Source organism: Dromiciops gliroides, chromosome 2 (genome assembly GCF_019393635.1).
Source record: "Dromiciops gliroides isolate mDroGli1 chromosome 2, mDroGli1.pri, whole genome shotgun sequence".
NCBI classification, from domain to species: Eukaryota; Metazoa; Chordata; class Mammalia; order Microbiotheria; family Microbiotheriidae; genus Dromiciops; species Dromiciops gliroides.
In genome coordinates, this window is record NC_057862.1 from 114,340,747 (window position 1) to 114,366,104 (window position 25,358).

Sequence of the window (25,358 nt, forward strand, 5' to 3'; positions counted from 1 at the left end):
TTCATCAACAATTAATTCAATAAGCTCAGATTCATTAGTTTGCTGGCATTCATCTAGATGGTGTTTGAAAGGTGTTTATAGAGGGAGCCTCATCTATTTTAAGCCTGCTAGTGAACATGTTAGGCTCGGTTACCTCTCTGGCAGGTGATTTCATTCTCCTCCTCAGGAGAGGATTCGTTAAGGTCTGTTTTGCATGCCCTAGGAATCATGTCTGGGTGGTTGGTACTTCCTTCTTCCCCAGGATATTCTGGAACTGCATGGCCTCTTTGGCAAGAAGAAAGAAGTGTTCACTCCTTTTCTTCGGTCAGAAGTTCCCTAATAAGCAAAGGTTTTTCAGACTCAAGCACTATAGTCTGGATGAGGAAAAATAAACCACTTAGCTGGAGCACCATCTCAGTACTGCTCCCTGCCAAGCTCTTCTTGACCATTCTTTTTTGACATGAGAGCTAAGAGTGAGACCAGAGATAGCAAGTGAGAGGTCAGGGTCTCATTCATCCTGACACCCAAAGAGCAAGTGTTTAAAATCACTTAACCTGATAATCACCTTCAGTCTATGACTTTCACATCTATTTTTAAAAGGGGGAGGGGGAAGTTATGCATTGTGCTTTTATGCTAATCATCTAGCATTGGATTAATTAAAACATCCTGCATCCTTAACTTGCACATCTGTATTCAGGGGCAAATGGATTATCAGCATCTTGGACAAAGGTTAATTGCTGCCCCTTCTGAGACTTTGGGAGGAAAGGGTGGTGAAGATGAAGAATGAACTAGAGATAAAAGGCAACTTCTGACTGAGAGGAAAGTCTTCTGCATTTCTCTTCTAACAGCAAAAGACAGGGGATCTACATGTCTACAGAAGGTGTTTGTGTATCCATCATTAACATTATGAAAATGAAATACCCAACTCCAAAGCTTGTTATTGACTATATTCTAATCGAAGTAGGACAAACTGGAGAGGGAGCGTCTGAATGTAAGGCAAGAGCTAAAAGGCACCCAAACTGGTTCTGCATATTGGTCAATGCTACTGTTTGGCTCCACATGAAAGACAGAAAGAAGACTCTATTCCCAAGGGTTTCTTGATGGTGTAAGTAAGACATGCAATCTGAGTCATATTAATCACCAAAATTATTTTCCTTTCAGAAATAAACCTCCTTCATGCACCAAAATGTATATAACATAAACTCATCTGCTATTTGTTGAAGATGCCACTAACAGTATTTGATATTGGGAAGACTGGAAAACCAGCACCCACATGGGTAAGGAAAACTTACCTACCGTATACATATATATTGATGGTATATAACCACCACACACTTTCCCTTATCATATATTCATAGTTTAGAGGTAGAAGGGTCTTAAAAGATCATTTGGTACAAATCTCTCATTTTAGTGATATAGAAACTGAGGCATCATGAGGATGAGCTTCTGTTAATGATCTCTATGCATTGTTAAATATGGAATTTTCCTTCACCCTTGCTTTTGTGAAAAGCACCAGAATGTACAAAGATGTCTGGATAGGTGCATGTTCTCCCAAACCAATTTCAGGTACATACAGGGGGAAGAAGCATTGCATTTAAGGCTGACACATCAGTTCACCTGGCTTGGATCCATGTTCATAATCGAGAGCATGCCAAGGAAGAAGAGCCTCACCACTGAGGAGATTTTGGCATTACTTCTTGGCAGTCACTCTGATTTTTACATACTTTATCACTTTATGAATTTCCTTTTTTGTACGTGTATAGTAAACTGCTTGCAGCTCGACTTCAGTCTTGGCTCATCAAGGCAAGTTATATCCCTTGGCTGCCATCCGCTTTCAGAAGTTCTGACTTGCTCAGGACTATGGAGAAAAATATCCACCATTTGTCTTCCGGTATCCTCTCTTTTCTTTACTTGAGCATTGTTGCAGGTTTCCCTTGGGTATTGCCAGAAACACTGGTTTTTACTAAGCCCTCAACATTTGCAGCAGCTTTGTGAAAAAAAAAATTCACAGTTTTTTAGCTTTGTGGGTAAGGACAGCAAGAAAAGCTGTTTCAGGACAGAAATATTTCACTTAAGAAATTCCTCAGGTTGGCCCAGAAAGAATTATATGCTGAGCACAGTTGTAGTCAGGAAGAAGCCAGGAAAAGTGAAAACAGCTGTCAATTTCCTCTCAATGCTAAGAGTAGATGAGATCTGTGGTCCTTAACTTAGATTCAAATCCCCTAGGATGAAGAGACAATGTCTTCCTTTCCATTTTATAATCAACCTATTCTCTGAAGTCTGATATCAGAGAGAGTAAGACTTCTTATGAGGTCCTCCCATCTAATATTTCCCACTGCTGTGCTTTAGAATTATTCTGGAAACTTTTAATTCCCATGAATCATGTTCCCACAGAGAAACCATCAAAAATAATTATCACGATCATTTGAGTTTGTGTATATATAGATGGGAAGGAGGGGTAGGGGCACTAGGGAGTCGTATTATTAAGTTATTCACTTCCAGTACATGGTAGATCTTCAAAATTCAAATAAAGTAAATATTTATTGAGTACCTATGTTGTGAGAAAGGCACTATAAGACACTGTTCCTGACCTGAAAGAAGTTATCATCTTAAATAGGGGAGAAAAATACAAAGAATTATGATACAAGGTAGAACATGCTAAGTGTTATATACAATATAGAAACAAACACAGATAAGGAATCACTCATATCCGATCAGTTCCAATCATGGAAGGCTGCATGGAGGAAGTGCTCCATTGTTTCTGTATCTAGTTTATCTTCTCTCTTAGAAGGCAAGCTTCTTAAAGCCAAGTCTCTGTTTTATTCATGTCTGTATCGCTCAGTGTATTCTATACATGCGTGTTCCATAAATATTTGCTGAATTAAATTAATGCAGTGAAATAAATAAATAAAATGTCAGGAAAACTTTCTTAAGCCTTCAGATCCATGGACCTTTGTAGCATACATTCCATCTTCATATCTTTACGTGCAAAGCATTTAATAGGAACATTTTTGTAGAGTATTAAATAATAGAGCATTCTTCCCATTATTATCCAGCACTCAGCACAAGAAGCACTTAATAAATGCTTATTAACTAATAACTAACAATTATTCTATACTCCATCCTCCATGCACTTCTATCATCTGTCAAGTATATAAATAATAAAATGGAATGGCAGGCCTTGAGGAACTACCCCACAAACATTCTCCTTAAGACTGTCACATCCTGCTTCGATTTAAACAGGAATGTCTTAAGGTCCCATCCATCAAGGGAACAAGTCTTTTCTGAGCATATTTATTGAGCCAACCACCTGGCAGGCACTTTGAGGGTCAGGTGGGGGTGGGAAAGGGAAGGGAGAACTATTTAAAAAATAATCCCTTCCCTCAGCAAACTTAAAATCTAGGCGTGAAGACATCAGTGAGGAGCTGATTATATTATTAATAACAATAATGGCATTTACATAGTGCCTATTATGTTCCAGGCATTATGCTAAGTACTTTATCTATAATAATAATAATAATAATAATAATAATAATAATAGCAGCTAACATTTATATAGCGCTTACTGTGTCCCAGACACTGTGTTAAGTGCTTGATAATTATTATCTCATTTGATCCGGTGAGGATCAAACAATCCTGTGAGGTAGGTGCCGTTATTAGACCTATTTTAGAGTTGGTGATAGTAAGGCAAACAGAGATTAAGTAAGCTTAAGGGTCAGACAACTAGCAAGTATAAAAAGAGATCTTGGCAGACTGAAGTCATAGAAGGCTCCATTGAGGATCCAAGCCTTGATGGGTGTTTGGATGGATGTGGAGGATTTAGATCACTGAAGGAAAAGGAAGAGGGTATTTTAGATAAAATGGGTCAAAGTATCATGTTGAGATCACTCTCATGCATGCATGGGGACTCAAGAACAGCCTGGGTGTAGGGGCAAGGGGTGGGGTGTTGGGAAGCAGTGATCAAAGTTTGGAAAGGCAGGGTGGGGTCAAATAGTGGATGCCATTGAAGATTCCACAGAAGAATTTGAACTTGACTCAATTCAGTAGGTAGCCACTGTGCATATTTGAGTAACAGAATAAGAGAATGAAAACAGTATTTTTATTATGACTATTATTCCATGAGACAGAATGAAAATGAAAGATAGAAGGCAAGGACACTGTTTAAGGAAGCTGTTAGTGTAGCCTAGGGAAGGATGAGATGACAATGGCCTAGACAATGGTGATAGCAACAGGGCTCAGGAAGAAAGGCCCAGCTGAGAGCAATTTCAGGAAAAAGCAACAAGACTTGGTGATGATCCAAGTGCAGGGTGGCTTCCAAGTTTCTTGTGTGTGAGGCTGGAAGAACAGTAGTCCTGCTAATAAAAATGGGACAGTCAGGAAGGGGAACAGAAATGAGGTTGAAATAAATTCCTAAGTTTTTAAGACTGAGAACTTAAAAGGCTGGATGATCATTCAATTCAATCTTCTCCTGTGAAAGAGGAGAAAATGGAAATTTTTAACTTACCTAAGGTCTCACAAGTTAAAAAAAAGAAAATAGTTCAGATAAGACTTTAACCCAAGCTTTAGTTCCAAATCCAGTGTTCTTTCCATTACATTGATGACGAGTTCCAACCCAACTGTCCCACAGTAAAAAAGGAATGGTGCAGGTAACATCAATGTTTAAAGTTTCATCCTCATTTGTGCCACCAAGTAGTTGGGGAAATTTCTACATTGTTAGTACATGAAAATATTGCAAAAATGATTGTGGTTCTTAGGTTTCCCAGACATGTGGCACTGATAATTATCACTCATTCAATAAATATGAATTATGGTCATTAAAACAACTTGTTCATCTACACTGTTATACTTAAAGAAAAAATATATTTTTAAAACTATATTAAAAAAGAAATTATAGGGGGCAGCTAAGTGGCACAGTGGATAAAGCACCAGCCCTGGATTCAGGAGGACTGGATTTCAAATCCTGCCTCAGACACTTGACACTTACTAGCTGTGTGACCCTTGGCAAGTCACTTAACCCTCAATGCCCCACAAAAAAAGAAGAAGAAATTATATTAAATTGTAAGAAAGGATAAATGTTTTTGAAACTTTCCACAAGGTTTGTATAATAGTGGTGAATATAATTTTATTAGTGAAACAAACAAACAAAGCCAAAATATGGAAGAATCATTGAGGGGGAAAAAAGGACAAAGGATTCCTAACTTTTCCAAGTGTTCAACCACATTAGCAAGAAACTATACCAAGAATCCTAAAGTACTAGTATAAAAATCTTGGATGGTTGCTTGGCAATAAAAAGAAACGGAGAGGTTGATCACATTCATTAGGGCCGATTCCAAGTTTCTTGTCTATTTAACATGGCCATATTAAATAGATTAGTGCTAAACAGATTAGTATTTTATTAGAGTATTAAATAGCCAATCCCATTAGGCAAACCAATCTGGCAAATTTGGATAAACGTTTGAGTGCAGAGTTATCTTCAGGGCTCACATCCTAAGTGGACGTGGGATCTTAACTTTGGAAGAAAAACACAGGCTCTCCCAATGAACGAAAGGCAACAAATAAAGTTGGTATCGTGGACATAGCACTGGATTTGGAATAAGGAAGAATTGAATTGGAACTCTGCCTTGCACACTCAAAAGGAGTGTGGCCATGAACAAGACTGTTAACCTCTCTCAGTCTCAGTTTCTCAACCATAAAATGGGGATAATAATAGTACCTTCTTCACAGGTTGTTGTGAGAATCAAATGAGATCATATGGGTATCCCAAAAGTCTTAGTGCAGATTTAGGTTTAAAACTACACTAAGACTTTTGGGACACCTTGTACCTGTACAATGCTCTGAGGACCTTAAAACATTATATAAAAGTTAGCTATTATTATTTTGAGGTAATAAGATTCTATGATATTGTCATATGCAAGAAATGACACCTAGCAGCATAAATTCCTTGTACTGGGGAGATAAAACGTCTCTTCACCAAAGGAAAGAGTTATAAGACCTTAGTAAAGAATCAAACAACATAATATGATTTCCAGTACCCTGTCCCCTGTACTAATGGTAGAAGCGTAGGATGAAGGTAACTCAGAGATCAACATCTCCTTGATGATAATGTTGCAAAGTATATTAATAATGGCTAACATTTATATAGTGCTTACTATATGCCAGGTACTGTGCTAAGTAAGCACTTTAGTATTATCTCAATAACTGTGGGAGGTAGGTACAACCATTTTACAGATGAGGAAATAGGTAAAGAGGTTAATTGACTTGCCCTAGATTATACAGCTACCAAGTGTCTGAAGCTGGATTTGAACTCAGGTCTTCCTGACTCCAGATCTGGTGCTCTGGTGGATATGTTATGCCACCTAGCTGCCCCAATTAGTGTTAATGACAATCAATAAGAGAGGAAATGACAAACATTTATTAAGTATCTACTATTTATTAAGTACCTACTAGGGATACAAAAAGGAAGCAAAAGACAGTCCCTGACCTCAAAGAGCTTGCAATCCAATGGGAAAGACAACATGCAAACAAATCTATACAAACAAGCTTTATACAGGATAAATAGGAAATAATTAACAGAGGAAAGCACTAGAATAAGCTTCCTGTAAAAGATGGGATTTTAGTTGAGAATCAAAGGAACCCAAGGATGACAAATGTAAAGAGGTAGAGGAGGTTACAATAGGAAATGCCAGAAACAGCATGGCCAAATAGTAACTTGATTGTGTAATGAGCTGACTTTTCTAGAAAATTATCAGAAAAACACATAAGGATAAAAAATGCAAATGCTATTTTTCCCCTCCCAAAGTGGCTCTTAGGAAGATTCCACATAAGGAAATGCAAGCCTAAAAAACTCCAGGAAAGAGTGACACCTCTGAACTTTAGCACAAGGTTTAGTCATCTATGACCTTTTGGAAGTGTGGAAAAAATGACCAGAAACAAGTAATAGGAAAAAATATTAATTCAAAGACTCCCTTATACTGCCATGGGAAAAAGGAACACTTTTTTGCACAGTGTGATAGTCTAATCAATCTTCATCAAATGTTAGTACTCCCTCTGATGATGCAACCCAGACATGGCCTTCATTCTGTGCAATCATTTGTCCACATGCTCCATCAGTCTGCATGTCCTCCACTAGGAGTCTACTCGATGTGCTACGGACTTGCCTAGATACCAAGAGGCAACGATGTTGGATGAGTGTAAATAAGTTGTTACACAGTACAAAGCAAAAACTACACAAAAGAAGGGGTGTAGGGGGGGCAGCTAGGTGGCGCAGTGGATAGAGCACCGGCCTTGGATTCAGGAGGACCTGAGTTCAAATCCAGCCTCAGACACTTGACACTTACTAGCTGTGTGACCCTGGGCAAGTCACTTAACCCTCATTGCCCTGCCCCCCCCAAATGTAACTGGGAAACAAATTTAACAAAAGAAATAAAAACACAATAGAATATAGATCATGTTACTATATGGGTTTCTAAGTCAGTAAAGGGCCCACAGGGATTCTTATGTACAGTTTAGTGGCCTCCATCTGTTGTAAAGGATATCAGAAAGATCTATAACCAGAAAAGAAGGCAAGTCATATAGTGAGAGGGAGGGATAACTGATGGACAGCCTGTTTATACACAGGAGTTGCTTAATATTTGTTGAAAGGCTGAATAAATCAGTGAATGAGTAGTGCAAAATAAGGGCATTAAATTAAATGGCCTCTAAGATATTTTTCTTCTGTGATCCTATACAGATGAAAAAAAAATCCAATTCTCCCATATGTAGGGAGTAAAAACAAAATCAAATTTAAATAATAATATTTTCTACCACTCTAACAAAATGACGTAAAAAGCAAATTAAAATTTTAAGATATAACCTATAGCTAAACTAAAAGGGAAAGACCAAAACGAAAAGATAGCAAAAAGATACTGAAATATTAGAAATGTGAATGTTAAAGAATACGACAGCATGAGATCACAGACAAAAAAAAGATTGTATCCACTGCATATATGACATGTTCATTTTAAAGTTAATCTAGGTTATAGTGTGTGACTATGAAGCCAGTAGGTTATGAAGTTTGTAATGTTTTAAGTCTATGTAATGAAAAAAAAAAGGTGAAAGGTTATATCCTTTGAGGAAATGCTGATAGACCTGCGAGCTAAGCAACCCAGAGAAAGCAAAGGGCAATATGGAAGTCTTCTGGTATTCCATTGTCCCCCTTCTACACAGGGCAGTTGTTTATCGACCTCATTAAGAACAGAATTTAGAGAAATGTATGTAAATATCAGCCCCAAATATCTGGATCAGATAAAATAAAGAATTGGGAATGAGGGTTTAAAAACCATCAGATTGCTGAGGGATAAGCTGAGGTAGCCCACAGAAATGTCTTCTTTTGGGGCATTTGCAAATTTTCACCCATCTGGAATCATTTCCATTTGTCCCTGCCTAAAAGTAGAGACACAAGCCAGATGATGTTCTCAAGGCCCCTTCCAGCCTTGTGAATGCGTGTGCCTAGGTCCTATTAAAAATTCACTTTGAGTGTCCGAATGAACACCATGACGTATAAATAAATATTACTTATCAGAAAACTGGCCAATAGAGCATTAACATTAGTACACAGTAAAATATTCTAACATCATGAGATACTTTTAAAAAGATACAGGAGGAAAATCAATCAACTCTGGTTGAGTGTTATGATTGAGCAGCATCTAAACACACTTCTGCATTCGCATAAACTTCTAGTACACTCTGGTGATGCCTTAATTACTTGTTTGCTAGCTCCCAGAGCTATAAAGGCTGAAGAAAAAATGGATGCTTGATGAATTGTCAAAGTGTATGTGTGTATGTGAGATAGCCGATTTACTGTCAGGTACTCATTTCCAAACAGACCTGCCTGTTTACAACTGGACAAAAGAGCACTCCACAAGGTGATCTATCTTCTTCTGGACAGCTCTGCTACATCTCTGTTAAGGTAAGAATCAATTCCATCCAACTGTTAAGGGACTGCTATGTGCAAAGCATTGTGTTAGGCATATAGGAGATAAAATGAAGAATATATAACACAGTGCCCATCCTCATGAAACTTACAATCTCTTTGAAGAGACTAAAGGCAGGGAGACAGACTATCATAACAATCTAATGTTTTTGTTCTTTATCAAGGTGGGAGCAGGAATGGAGTTTAAAGCATGGGGTGGGTTTGTCAACTAGCTTTAAATTGGTCTTCTGTTCAACCCCCGGTGTCCTAATGAGCTAGTGAGAATGTCTTAAGGTCTACGGAGGAGAGAAGTGGGATAGGGCTGTCTCCTTCCAAAAACTGGCTTTGTCAGCACCACCCCCCACACCCAGAGGTCAAGGGTAGGGCTGTTTCTAAAAGGATGCCATGGGGAAATAAGGGAGGAAAAATTTCTAATACAACCTAAGGTAATTAATTGAACAGCTACCTATGGTTGATAGTTTGAATCCTGGTTTAAGGTAAGGATGTATGGTTTTCCCTTATCTAGTCATTCCCCAATGACTAGAGACTCCCCAATCTAACACCCTTTCTACATGTCACCCCAAAACTAAGTTGATGATTATGAGTCAGTCCCTACCCCCCAAAGGTGAAATTATATTTGGTTTACCCAGTTTATAAAGAGAGGAGTCTATAATGTATGTGAAAATTATTTTAACCATTTGGGATAAAACCAAAGATGAGGAAGAGGAGGAGAAGGATGATAACTCACATCTATGTATCACCGACTATGTGCAACATACTGTGCTAAGTACTTTAAAAATATCTCAACTGATCCTCACAACAACCTTGTGATGTAGGTGCTATTATCATCCCCTTTTTACAGTTCAGAAAAACAGGCAAACAGAAGTTGAATGACTTGCCCAAGGTCAGATAACTAGTGTTTATGGCTGAATTTGAATTCAGGTCTTCCTAATGCCAAGGCCAGTGCTAAACCACTAAACCACCTAGTTTGGTGCTTTAAGTGACAAGTTTCCACTAACTTGAAAATGAGCTTATATGTGGCATCTCACTCATCACAGATGCTTGGCGAATGGTTTTACTACTACATGATCTTACATAAACTCATTCACCCCAGATGGTCTCCTCAACAATGCTTCATCATGGCAAGGTATCTCTCTCAAATGCTCCACCCACCAGAAAGACTTCACACGCTCTGCTAAGACCTAGCTAAAATGGAAGGGCTTCAAATCCATGCCCAGTGACAGACTGTCTCTCATCTTAGGACCAACCTAGCTCAGCTTGGGGATGGTCATTGACTGAAGATTGCTCATAAAATGACAATTTTTTCATCCATAGAAGAAATCAGATGATAAGAGTGTATAGAGTGCTGGTCCTGGAGCCTCAGACACATACTAACTGGGAGAGCCTGGACAAGTCACTGTATATATGGGGGGCAGGGAGGCAATGAGGTTAAGTGACTTGCCCAGGGTCACACAGCTAGTAAGTGTCAGGTGTCTGAGGCCGGATTTGAACTCAAGTCCTCCTGAATCCAGGGCTGGTGCTCTGTCCACTGTGCCACCTAGCTGCCCCGACAAGTCACTGTAAACCCCTGTCTGCTTCACCTTTCTCAAGAGAATACTAACAGCATCTATTTCACATGGTTATTGTAAGGATCAAATAAGATAATGTGTTAAAAATAAAGAAAGCAGGGGCAGCTAGGTGGTGCAGTGGATAAAGCATCAGCCTTGGATTCAGGAGTACCTGAGTTCAAATCTGGCCTCAGACACCTGACACTTACTAGCTGTGTGACCCTGGGCAAGTCACTTAACCCCCACTGCCCCGCAAAAAAAAAAAAATTAATTAAAAAAAAATAAAGAAAGCACATAGTACAGTGCCTGACACAGAGTGCGTGTTATATAAATGCTTATTCCCTTCCCCATCATAGTACAGAGGGGCATGATCAGCAGCCCTGGAAAGAGTAGCCACAAGATTACGTCTTCTTGAAGTATTGCAATATACACCAATAAACCTACCCGTACTCACACACGTATGCATGCATGTTTACACACAGCTTTTCATTTAAGTTCATCTGAAAGAAGAGCCAGAGTCTAAATAGCTCTACTTGGCATGCTCTGCAACATACTGACGTCCAGAAGCCAATCAATAAAATCCATGTTTTAGATGCAAGCAGCAACGGTTATTTAGGTTACATTTCATTGTGAAGGAAAGGAGTTTAAAATAAGCTGGGAGTCTTCAGTCAAAGGTTGGAATTATTGATTTCTAGCATCACTGTACATTCAGAAATTTCACTTCATTCCACATATATTTGTGCATTATTAAAACGAAGAAATGTATATAGAAACAGAATATACAGAAATAAAATTATGTAAAAGAAGTGAACTGCACAGCAAAAGATAAGTTTGTAGATAGTAGCAGGGAAACTAAATTGTAGTATCTAAACAAGAAATAATAATATTTTTGATCAATTACTCAAGTTATTTCAATCTTGTCTGATTCTTCATGACACAGTTAGTGTCTGAGGCCATATCTGAATTCACTTCTTCCTGACTACAGGCCTAGCACTCTATCTACTGTGCCACCTAGCTACTGTAATAATTAATAATTATAATGAAGAAGAAGAAGATGATGATGATGATGACGACAGCAACAACACTCACACTCATTTCTCACCTTTAAGGTTAGTAAAATGTTTTACATATATTATTTTGCACTGTTAAAAAGGTGAAATAATACTGCTAAAAAGTAGAAACTATTTCTTAGCTAGTACCAGATTGTTTTGAAAAGTACCACTTTAAAATACAGTTTGAGATCTGGTACTGCTAGACCACCTTCTTTCATATTTTTTTCATCAATGCCCATATGTCCTTGAACTTTTGTTTTTCCAGATTAATTTTGTTATTATTTTTTATAGATCTATAAAATTTTTTGATAGTTTACGATTGGTATAATACTAAATAAATTAATTAACTTAGGTAGGATTGTCATTTTTATTATATTGGCTTTGCCTACCCATGAGCAATTAATGTTTTTCCAGTAGTTTAGATCTGATTTTGTTTCAGCTAAAAGTGTTTTGTAGGGGCAGCTAGGTGGCGCAATGGATAGATCACTGCCCTGGATTCTGGAGGACCCGAGTTCAAATTTGGCCTCAGACACTTTATACACTTACTAGCTGTGTAACCCCGGGCAAGTCACTTAACCCCAATTGCCTCACCAAAAAAAAAAGTGTTTTGTAGTTCTGGTCATATAGTTGCTGTGCTTGTCTTGTTAGGTAGACTCCCAAGTATTTTATATTGGCCGCAGTTATTTTAAATGGAATTTCTCTTTTTGTCTGTTGTTGCTGGATGTTATTGGTAATATATAGAAATGCTGATGATTTATATGGATTTATTTTGTATCCTGCAACTTTGCTAAAGTTGGTAATAATTTGATGGTGATGGAATATTATTGTGCTATAAGAAGGACAAGCAGGATGACTTTAGAAAGGCCTGGGAAGACATGTATGAAATGATGTATAGTGAAGTGAGTAGAACCAAGAGAACATTGTGCACAGAGATAGCAATATTTTTTGATGAAGAACTGTGTATGATTTAACTATTCTCAACAATACAATGATACAAGACAATCCCAAAGGACTATTGATAAAACATACTATCTACCTCCAAAGAAAGAAATAATATGGATGGAACAGAGTGAAGCATGCTATTTTTCATTTTCTTTCATTTCTCTTTTAATCAAGTTTTCTTGTACAAAATGACAAATATGGTAATGTTTTACATAATCATACATGTATAACCCATATCTGCTTGCTGCCTCAGGGAGGGGGTAGGGGAGGAAAGAAAGGAGGGATAAAAATTGGAACCCAAAACTATAAATAAAAACGTTTATTACCAAAAAAAAAAAAAAGACTTCAGCATAGGTCTCTGTAAAATAAGGATAAGAAAAAGGAAAAAAAAAAGTAAAAACTACCCAAGCAATTGGAACATGTTTAAATCCTGCCTCTGACACTAGTTATGTGATCCTGAATGACCTTTAAAATTTCCCTGTGACTCAGTTTCCTCATCTGTAAAAATGAGAGATGAACCCAGTGGTCTTTAAGGTTCATTCCAGTGCCTAAATCCATGATCTCTCTGAACTTTTAATTCACCTATCAGATTAAAAACAAATAAAAGTATCACATGCCAAGTCTATTCCTTTCATATAACCTTTTCCTCCAAAAGAGGTTTTTTTAAAATTAGGCATCTTACAGTTACTTTGTTCCTTCTTTTGATTCGAATCTAAGAATTTCTTTGAATAACTTTGAATAAGCACTGAGAGGGAAAACTGCATTTTTCAGACACTGTTCCTATTTTCTAAATTTTCCAGGAAGCACCTAATATCAGGACATTATTAACCTGAGTATCACTGATTGAAACAGATTCCCCTCTAGGTTTTTTTAGCTTAACCTACAGCTATAGTGTATATTTAATTAAAGTGTACTTCTGGGTCTCACATGGACATCTAGATTATCACTAACGTGGTAATGAGTATTTGTCTCTGAAATTGTTACCTTCCACTGGGCGTTTGCACTAACATGGGTAACATGCCGACTGCCAGAAGACCATAGCTTTTTTGTGCTGCATACCAGACTCTGCAAACCACACGGGGCTGCCTCCAATGCTGAGCGTTTACAAGTTGTATACAGAGGCCAACAATGATCCTCCCCAGACGCTAAATCATAATCTTCATGTTTTTCGTATTTCACATTCTAGCCACAATTTCAACATCCCATACCCCGTGACATTAGAGAATGATAAATCAACGGGCATGACAGCTCCCTTGTAGAGACTGGTACGGACCTAGGTCCTACCACAGCCAACACCCACAGCCCCTGCCAGATGTCTTTAAGAGAGTATGATATTAACCCCTTCAAACTGAGCAGGGGTTTTCTTTCCCTTCTAAGCTAACTCTAAAAGCATTTTATTTTAAACAGTCTCTGGCTTTCTTAGGTCAGGCAGCTAAATAAAGATACCTCCCAAAGATAAAATTTTAACAATGAATTTGTAAATACTTTGATATTATATCAAGAAGATTTTAAATTTTACAGAACCACCTCAATATGAATGTACTTTCTGTAACCAAGTTAGTTTCCTTGAAAGAGTTTCTTCCTCAATGCTGGTGCACTAAACTATAGAATAAAGGAAAAGAAAAGCTCATTTTGAAGTTGGAAAAAGAGCTCATGCAAATAATTTATATCATATAGCACATCTTGTCTCCTGAACTGGTCTGTGTGGATATATGACTATATATATCTATATCTATATATCTATATCTATATATATGCATCTGCCATATATCTATATATATATCTATATATATCTATATGCATCTGCCATATATCCTAACAAATTATCACAATCTATATATACACAGATAGAATGTATGCATATTTAAGCATTATGTAGCTATCATATATGAGACAACATGGCATTGTAGACGCTGACCCTACGTACCTTGGAGTAATAAGAGCCTGACACAAATTGGCTGTATGACCCTGGGCTAGTCACTTATCTTTCTAGTGCCCCCAGGCAAGTCTCTAAAACTGTATTGGCAAAAGAGTTACTTCACTTCCTATCCTGACTGATACAGGTCTAGAAAAATAAACAGACATATATACATCTATTTATTTGTCTGTTTGTTTGTTTTCCAGTCAAGGGCCAATGGTCTATGAGAACATAGATTGTTGTTTATCCTTCATTGTGGAAGGCACCATGACATTACCTGATGTCATGACTTGCAATGAACTGGATTTAAGTGAGAGAGGGCTGTGAAAGGTCACCAGCCTCACTCTTTCCTCCAGAGCCTTCTGGGTCCAGTGGCAAAATATATATCAAGATGAGTGGAGATGACCCCAGATGTTTAAGGCAATTGGGGTTAGTGACTTGTCCAGGGTCCCACAGCTAGTAAGTGTCTGAGGTCAGATAAGCGGGTAGAGTCAGTAAAAAGAATTAAATGAGTAAAAAAACCCCAATCAATATACTATTAATAACTTGCTTATTATAGGAAAAAATACAAAATATTCAACTAGACCATTTCTGAATTTTAAAATGCCATTAAACTCAATAACTAAAAAAAAGTTTAAAAATCCTTCTATTTCATAGTTAATCAGTCTACAAACATTTATTAAGCATCTACTACAGGTCATGGGGTACCTAGGTGGCACACTGAATAGAGTGCCAGGCCTGGAGTCAGGAAGACTCATCTTCCTGAATTCAAATCTGGCCTCAAACCTTCACTAGCTCTGTGACCTTGGACAAGTCATTTAACCCTGTTTGATTCAGTTTCCTCATCTGTAAAATAAGCTGGAAGAAGAAACAGCAAAGGACTCCAGTATTCTTGCCAAGTAAATCCCAAGAGTTAGACACCTGAAACACCTGAACAATGGGTCAGGTGCTGTGGACACAAACAAAAATGAAGTAGTACCTACCCTTGAGAAGCTTACCCCCTCTTGGGGGAAATAACACGTACCCCCATACAAGTGTATACAAAATACAGATATGAAAAGCTTCCAAGTTAAAATGAAAAGCAAAGGGAATCATTTGCCTCTGAAAGGGAGAAGACATACCAGGAAGGGCCTCATATAGGAGGGTAGATTTGGAGTTTAGTTTTAAAGGAAGCTAGGGATCCTCAGAGGTGAGGAGGGAATCCATTCAGGAATAGGGGAAGATCTATGTGAAGGCACAGAGATAAGAGATGGAATACAGCATGAAGGCGTGGTTCGTGGGACCACAGAACTCAAGCATAGGGAATGGATATAATGAGCTTCATGTAGGTTAGAACTGGGCTGTTGGGCAGCTAAGTGGCTCAGTGGACAAAGTACTGGCCCTGGATTCAGGAGGACCCGAGTTCAAATCTGGCCTCAGACACTTGACACTTACTAGCTGTGTGACCCTGGGCAAGTCACTTAACCCTTATTGCCACACCAAAAAAAAAAAGAATTGGGCTGTTAAGGGACAGGGAAAATGGAGAAAGAAAGAGGTAAAGAGAAAAAGGCAGATACTAGGGAAGGGAACCATGAAAGAAAAGTAACACAAGAAGAAGAATGGGGGGGTGGAGAAAGAAGCAGAGACATCTGATAGAGGGAGATAGGTTCAGCCTATCCTGAGGAGTCGTGGCAGGCCAGTGTAACTGCTTTTGAAAAAGTCCCCTCATTTCTTTACTTGGGTAGTGAGCTTTTTAGCTCTTTAGCTGTTCATAACTTTGCAGCTTTTGTGATCAAATCTCCGGAATAGAATAGTCACAGTATTCACCAGGAGAAAATTATTTTCCCTCCCACTCTACACCCCTGAGATGCAGTTGGGCCAGAGGACTATCACCTTGTGCAAGAATTTAATGTTAATGAAGCTGAGGGCTAAATGGAGCCTTCAGACTTGAGGTTTGGTATTTCTGGTTTAATATACGACTGGTATTAGCTGTGTGACCCTGGGCAAGTCACTTAACCCCCATTGCCCTCCCCCCCATAATAAAATTTTATATATATATATACACATATATACATATATACACATACACACATGCCTGTATCAGCAACATAAGACCTGTGCTTAAATAAACATGCACGTACACTGTGTGTACACACATGCCATACATACACAGACACATGTGTGTCTATGTAACTACACAGATATAAAACATTCATGTGTTTAAAAGGACATTTATTAACACTCAAATTTGACATGAAAAATGCCTTTAGCATTGGTTCCCCTCATTTTATACTCTTTTGGGGATAGCTTTGTTAAGATTAAAGACATATCTGTCCTTTTAAAATAAGTGTTAATAAAACATTTGAAACTCTTAATTAGGATCATCCTAATTATTCCATTAAAGAACACACATAAAAGTTGAAAGGTCTAGAATTACTTCAGACAGAGAAGATCACATGTTGTAGTAGGGAAAGTATGGGGATGGGAGTCAGGGATCCTGGATTCTAGCTTTTTCTGTCACTGAGTGCCCAACTTGGGTTAAGTTGCAACATCTCTAGGCCTCACTCTTCTTCTTATCTGTAAAATTAGGAGCTTGAAATAGTTCTTATCTCTTCCAGTTCAGACTTTCTATGACTTCATTTTTGGTTGAGTGATTCCGAATGAAAAGTCAAATTGTTTCTAAAATTAATACTTTCAAGGAGGGAAAAAAGAAATTCAAAAGTATTCTATGATTGACTAATTCTTTATTTTCTGCTAAAGGGTTAAGCAGCAATTATGTTTTAGAGTAAACTGTTTGCCTTAGAGCCATCTCCTCCTTGCTCCTGACGAATTACCTGACACTTCACATATCATGCACTACTTTTCATTAGGAAATAACATTTGGTTCTAGTCATGGCAGAAGACCTGGCTTTGGTGATTTAAGGCCATAAGGAATGTGGCAGAAAATTTAAAATACTTTTATATCTCCAAAAGAGGCAGACTCTGAAATGCAAATGTTCATTAAAACATAGCAAGTTGGTTCTTTAAAATAATCCAAGATTTATACTAAATCGTTAATGGTTCAGTTACTACTTTTCTTTCTTTTATAAGAGAACTTTAAAAATAAAGTCTAGCTATATAGTTCTGTGCTCTATCAAAATCCCATTGTGGTCTGGCTGGACTGTGTTAAAAGAATGTACTGTGGTCTGAGGCAACAGATTTAAGGAAAGAAATCTTGTGTTTTAAAGAATCAGAGAGAAAAAATAAAGTTTTTCCCCCTTTAGCCAGTTAATCCACAGCATGATATAAATTATGTAAACTTGAATTAGTTAATGTTATCGTATTTATTTTGTGATAAAAATACTTGATTTAAAAAAAAAAAGAATGTTCCCCCCACTTCTTTCTCTCCCCAACAAAGGCAATGTTAGAGTCGTATGATATGAAGAAGATAACCTGGAGTCTAGTCTCAAATCTGCCCCAGTCCCAGTTAGGTGTGTTATTACTATCAAGGTCTCAACTTCCTTAATCTATAAAAAGTGTGTGTTAGACCAGATGCTCTTCCAACTCAGATGGTCCCTTCCAACTCAGATGTAAAATGAAAAGATTTTCCTTCTTTTGGTAGATGGGAATCAAGGGCTAACCATCACTTTTGTGTAATGAAAACACGCTGAAATAGCTAAAAAACAAAACAAAACAAAAAAACTCCTTAGAACTAGACAAATGGTGGGCAGCTAGGTGGCACAGTGGATAGAGTACCGGTCCTGGAGTCAGGAGGACCTGAGTTAAAATCCGGTCTCAGACACTTGACACTTACTAGTTGTGTGACCCTGGGCAAGTCACTTAACCCCAAATGCCTCACCAAAACAAACAAAAAAGAACCAGGAAAATGGGGAAAAAAGAACTAGACAAATGCCAATAAATTTTAACTTCAATTGAATTTCTTTTTCTCCTCAGAATTCCATTTAACATAATTTTTCCTCCTCTTGTGGACCAGAATGTCTCAGTCTACATAATCCTTTGGTTTGTAACAGAAGTTGCCATTATATAAAGAAAAAATATTCAAGAAAATTCTAATAATAAAAAAATTAAGGGGCAGCTAGGTGGCCCAGTAGATAAAGCACCGGGGCCCTGAATTCAGGATGACCTGAATTCAAATCCAGTCTCAGATACTTACTAGCTGTGTGACAACCCTGGGCAAATTACTTAACCCTCATTGCTCTGCCAAAAAAAAAAATAATAAATAAATAATGCTTTAACAACTTATATATAAAAGCTAACTCAGGTGGCTGTGTTAAGGTAGAGGTGGGAGGGGGTTCAGCAATGACTCACAGGATCACAGATTTATTACTGGAAGCCATCTAGTCTGACTCTTTTATTTTACCCCGAAGGACAATGTAACTGCCCTAGGTCACACAGGTAGTAAGTATCAGAGGTGGATTTTGAACTCAAGTCCCCTGAACTTCAAATCTGATGCTCTAACTAGATCACACTGCCTCTATTTCTGTCCTGTTTACTCTTCCACTCAAGATTCCACCCACACCATTCTAAGATAACTAACTGCTCAATAGTCTTGGCTCAATCCATTATTGACCACCATTTCTCAAAACTCCATTTGTCCCTTGGATCCCATCAAACTGGGCTATACACTTACTCATCTCTTTGTCTTGGTTACTATTAATAATAATAACAATAATTAATAAAAATGATGGCTAACATACCCTTTTAAGGTTCACAAAATGTTCCAGATGAAATTATCTCATTTCCTGTTGCCTATGTATGGGATGACTCATTATTCTCTACCTACTGAATTCTTACCTGTCTTTCAAAGCCCATCTCAAATGCCACCTCTTCCATGAAATTAATGTTCCCTGATCTCCTGCAGTTGGTACTGACCTTTCTCCCGTTTTACCACATACCATACTGTTTATACCTCTTTAGTCATGTATTATTCAGTATTATAAGTTATTTATGTACAGCTCTCTCCTCCAAACCCCCTCTCTACCTTCCCCCCAGCCACCAGACTGTTAAGGTTCATATGGGCTGGAAATATGTATTATCTAAACTTTGTAGCTCTCCCAATACCTAACCATACTGTAGAACATGGTGCCAATTTTATTAAATATTTGGTAAATTGAATTGAATGCTAGAACATCCTGGTTTTCTTACCTCTTTTTACTCTTAACTCTGCTTGCCTTTTAACTCTGATTTCTTTATTTTCCCTGAATATGAAATACTATTGGGTTGATTTCATGGCCCTCTGCTGTGTGTCATACAGTTTCTCCCTCAAATTATCAGGATACTGATGGCTCCTATATCTGTATCTCTAGCTTTGATCCTTCTTCTGACTTTCAATCTCATATCTCCAACAAATTTGATTAGCATTAACTCAAACCTAATAATAAGCCTTAACTTAAACTTAACCATCATTCCCCCCAAACCCATTGCCTTCTGGATTTCTCTGTTTCTTCCAATGGTACCACTAAGCTACCTGTCTTAAAACTGTGCTATCATTTCCTTTTCCTTCTCCCTCACCTCCAAAGAAGAAAAGAAAACCAAGAAATTAATAAAGCAGTAACCAAGTCCTGTCAACTCTTCCTTCAAACCATCTCTTCCATCAGTTTCTTTACCACTGACACCATTTAGTTCAAAGTACTTATCACTTTATCAGAAGACTAGTGTAAAAATCTTCATAACTGATCTTCCTGACTCCCACATCTTGGTCCTCCCAGCTGAGGAAAGTTCTGACCTTGAAGTCAATAGCAATAACTCATATTAGGGCAAGAAGATGGAGAAGCAGCTTTGTCCCCTCTCTGGTACTCCCTAGGGCTCTATTATATGCACCCTAAAGGTATTAGAGACATATTGTCCCATTCCCACTCCAACACCTTCACCCAATTAAGTTACGTAAAATGTCATTTTGTATGTCAGCCTTCCCAGAAGCCTCTGAGTCATCCCTATTGCCTACCACCTCCAGTGCCTACAGAGCCTCCCCTGCCCTTCAAAAGAAGGTACTGCTTCCTCAGTTTGATTCAGAAAATCCCCCCGCAAAAGCAAGTCAAATATACCATACAAAGGGAGCCCCAAATCTATCTGAGGCCTGAACCCTTTTAAGCCCAAGGTAGTGTACTCCACTACAGTTGCCCAGAGTCTATTGAAATTCCAAATTACCAGACCAAGAGTCCACCGCAAATCAGAAAAAATAGCAGAATAACTCCTGCACCCATGCTCTGGCACACACATCAAATGTGGCTCAACTATGCTCACTTTGCTTCAGTGGCCAAATTCTTGGCTCTCAACTTGGTCAAGTCTAGGAAAACTTTGCCCATCCTGAGCAGTAGTCAGGTGAAAAACACCACCGACTGATTTATTAATATCAATTTTAAACAAATATGGAAAAAATATACAGAAAAAGTAAAAAGGCAAAGAAGAGAGGATTCAGTCACAAATATAGGGTCTATATGATCGAACTTATCCATTTCTTTTTTGTTGTTGCCTGGATTGATATATTTTGTTTAAACACAACAGACATATGGAAAACAAAGACCCAAATACTCCTCCCCTCTAAAAGTACATTCCCTGAAGCAAAACTACCTAATGATGTAATTGCCACCGACTTTACCTATTTCTAATGTGGTTCAAAAATATAACCTCTTCTATTTTACAATGCAAAAAAGGGTTTTGGCACAATTAACTAAAAGGTGGAACATCTTTAAAGTCTGATAAAGCTTTAAAGTCTGATAAAACTACAGAAACAAATATGGGATTTTCCAGCTAACAGCATATAAGGCTTCAAAAATTAAGATTTGCAAATGTCCTATCCTCTATAAAGTACCATCCTGCCTTAGTAGTCATCCCATAATGGCTACAGCTGGACCACAGGGGCTTAAGTTAGATTTGCACAGGGAGGGGGCAGGGCCTCCAACGATATCATGTCAACCTTGGGCTAGATGGATCTGGATAAGTAGGAATTTCAGAAGGTTATTCTAAATAACTAGATTTTCCCCCCACTGTAGTTTTGTTTATATGCTACCAAAACAACCATTCAATTCATTCAAACAAAATCAAACCAGTTATACAGACCAAAACAACCATTCAATGGGATTTTTCACATTTCTACCAGTTATCTTGGTGTCTGATAATCATGGCTTTAAAGTAGAGAAGAGACATATAGCTAAAGTCTCTCCTTCATTAAACTGTAAGCTGCCTAAGAGCAAGAGCTTGCCCCACACCGAGCCCCTTGTGTGATGTAGCTTATTAGGTGGACATTTAAAAAGTCTGACTCTATAAAGTAATCACTATAATTAGAAGGCACTTATTTTAAAGATTATACCTTTAGAACAAGAGTGCAATAACTTGGATAGGAAAAAAATTACATTTTTATTTCAATATAATTAGTTTCCTTTGTATTCCTAGGCGTTTTTATTTTATGCCATTAAAAACATTTTTTTCTGAGAAGGGGCCCACAACTTCACCAGAATCACAGTGAGATTCATGACACAAAAACATTCTAGGGCTGAAAGTAGAACTATATAAAATACTGGAAATGGGGAGGAAAAAACAAACCTTCAGATCTCAAAGACTTTGAGGCCACAAGATAGCTATGTTCAAATATTTGATGGTTAATCTTGTGGGAAGACCTGTCTACTTAGGCCCTTGCAGGCAGGGCTAGGAGTTATAACTGAAAGTCACAAGGAGGCAAATTAGACCTTATATGGAATTTTTATAAAGGCAAACAAATTTCTAATATTTAGACCTATTTCCAAAACAGAACTGATTGCCTTATAAGGTAATGAGTTTCCTAATCACTAGAGTTCTTTAAGCCGGTGAAATGATCATTTGTCTCTATAAGGATGTTGGTAGGGGATAAATGTGTGTGTATGTGTTTTACATAGGGAACTGAACAGATTCTCTAAGAATGTCTCAAGATTTTAGACAATTTTCCCCACGTGTCCCTTCTGTTTTACAGATCAGGAAACCAAAACCCAGAGAGGAGATATTACTTGCCTAACATCACACAGGAAACTTAACAGTAGCAAACAAAGCCAGTCCTATAGTCAGTGTCCCCTAATTTCCCATCCAAAGCTTTTAGACCACCCAAAACTGCTTCTCTGTATACTAACTTTGAAGCCCTAAAGAGATACTTCATAAATTATTGGTACCACATACTAATCAGAACCTGAGTGGCAAGAAATAAACATATACCTGCAAAAGGTGAATGATTTACTTCTCTCCTCGGAGAAGAAATCGATCAAGTCTTTTTAAAAAGCTGTTTGAGTCTCTTTCTTACTAACATGCTTAGTTAGCAAGGCCAACAACAAAAAACTGAAGTTCATTTAAATTGTTATTCACACACCTGTTTTTAATCATCACCTGGCATATTCTCTTTTACCTCTTCCTTGCCTTGGAAATTGAGGAGTTAGAGCTATTAAATATACTATCTGTAGCTTCCTGATTCCTTTATGACACTGCCAGCCCATGACATATACCTGATGGAGGCTTCGGTGAGTACTACTAGATAGCTTGAAAATGGCCTACCTCCAACGTATGAGGATCTAAGGAAATGTGGTAAGCAGAAACACTTTGAAAAGTACAAAGAACTGGTTCCATTATTGACAGTAAGCAAGAAGAGATGAAAAATAGATCTAAACTCGGGGTTTAAAAAAACCAATGTATGTTCTTGCAAAGAAATGAAAACAATCTTAGGCTTTATTTCTAGTTCTACCACAAATCAGTTCTGTAAACTGAACAAGTCACTTCAGCTCACTGGGCCTCAGTTTCTCCATTTGTAATATGAAAAGACAAGATGTCTTCTGAGGTCCCTCCTCGACCAAAGGAAATCTTTGAAAATTATCCGATCCTAGCAACAACAACAAAAGCCCAATTAAAAAGTTCTTCAATAAAGAAAGAAAGAAAGAATCTTCTTTAATCAAGAAAGGACAAATGGAATCACACATCAAATTAAAATGCTGTCAGGACAGACAAACCTCAAGTTATGCAGGTAATGGTTCTGAATAAGACCAATTCACATTTCTTTTTTTTTTTTTTTTTGCAGGGCAATGGGGGTTAAGTGACTTGCCCAGGGTCACACAGCTAGTAAGTGTCAAGTGTCTGAGGCCGGATTTGAACTCAGGTACTCTTGAATCCAGGGCTGGTGCTTTATCCACTGCACCACCTAGCCGCCCCCCCCAATTCACATTTCTTAAAACCTAAGGTTTACAAGACATTCTTCACAACAGCCCTGTGAAGCAGAAAGTGCAAATATTGTTATCCCTTCCACATTTCTACTTTCACCATCTCAGTTTCCATATATCAAGGGTTAGCATAAGAAATAAAAAGGGGGTGGAGGCAGCTAGGTGGCACAGTGGATAAAGTACCAGCCCTGGATTCAGGAAGATCCAAGTTCAAATCCGACCTCAGATACTTAACACTTACTAGCTGTGTGAACCTGGGCAAGTCACTTAACCCTCATTGCCCTGCCAAAAAAAAAAAAAAAAGATTAAATGGGAATTTGGGGGGAGTTTTGCAGAAGTCATAGATGACACTTGAAGGCCAGCACACAACAGAACCTATGATCAAATACTTAACCCAAATTTTATGATAAGGTACTGTAAACACCCCATAAAAGAAAAAGAAAAAAATTCAGACTTCTCAGACAGGAAGGGAGGGCCAAAAAAATTTACTTAGATTTTCCAGAGCAAGAGGGTGTGGCATCCTTAGCCCCTCAATATGGAAGGAATAACCCTATCATCATCAGTTTTACAGATAAAGGAACGGGGGGGCCTCCGAAAGGATGGAATGACAAAGGAACCTGAATTTCAGTCTGGCTTCCCATGTGACTTTGGGCAGGTCACTTCATCTAGCTGGGATCTAGTTTCCTTCATCTGCAGAATGAAGGGGACAGACAAGATAACCTCTAATTTTCCTTCCAGTTCTAAATCATAGGATCTTGTATCTTGCCCAAGGTCACACAGCTAGTTTAAGTGTGAAAGGCAGGATTCAAAATTTTCTCCTGACTCCAATCCCTGCATCCTTCCAATTATTTTGTGTTCCTCAATGTCCCCATTTATAGAGTTCTTATAAGACGCTAAGGCACTGGGCCCTCTCACCAAGATCTAACAATCTGAATTCATAAAAACCTCGACTCCAGCCTGACTGAACCTCCGTGTGTAGAGATGATCCTGAACTTTCAAAGGTTATACCAAGGAAGTTCAAGTTGTAGCAGACCCTACCAGTCAGTCAACAAACATTTACTAATCATCTGTTACATGCCAGGGTCTCTGCTAGGCCATGGGGGTGAAAAGAAATGCAAAAAACATGGTTTCCGCTCGTAAGGAGCTCACACAATGCAACTACTTGTACATACATACAACATAGATGCAGTGGGAGTCCTTCCTGCATGAGGCAGTATTTGAGCTGAGTCTTGAAGGCAGTCAAGAAAGCCAGGAGACAGATAGGAGGAGAGTTTTCCAAGCATGGGGAAAAGCCCTTGCAAAGGCAAATCCAATTAGGAGAAAGAGACAAATTTTCACCAGACTACAGAGTCTGGAGGGACGTAAAGTGCAATGAGACTGGAAAGATGGGAAGAGGCCAGGCAATTAAGGGTTTTAAATGCCCAACAGAGGATTTTTATATTTGCTTCTAGAAGTCACAGGGAGCCCCTAGAATTTTTTGATGGGTTGGGGGAGTTAAATGGTCAGACATGCCTTTTAGGAAAAGGACTTTGACAGCTGAATAGAGAATGGATCTGAGTGGGGAGAGACTTGAGGCAGAGAGACTAATTAAGCTATTGAAATAGTCCAGCTATTCAGTGGTAAGGACCTACAGCCAGTTGGTGACTATGAGTAAAGAGAAAGGGAGATATATAGATACACACACACACACAGATGCTGTGAAAGTAGGAAGGTCAAGATTTAGCAACAGATTATCTATGTGGAATAAGTCCAAGAGAAGAATCAAGGATGACATCAAGGTTGGGAACCTGGGTGACTCCA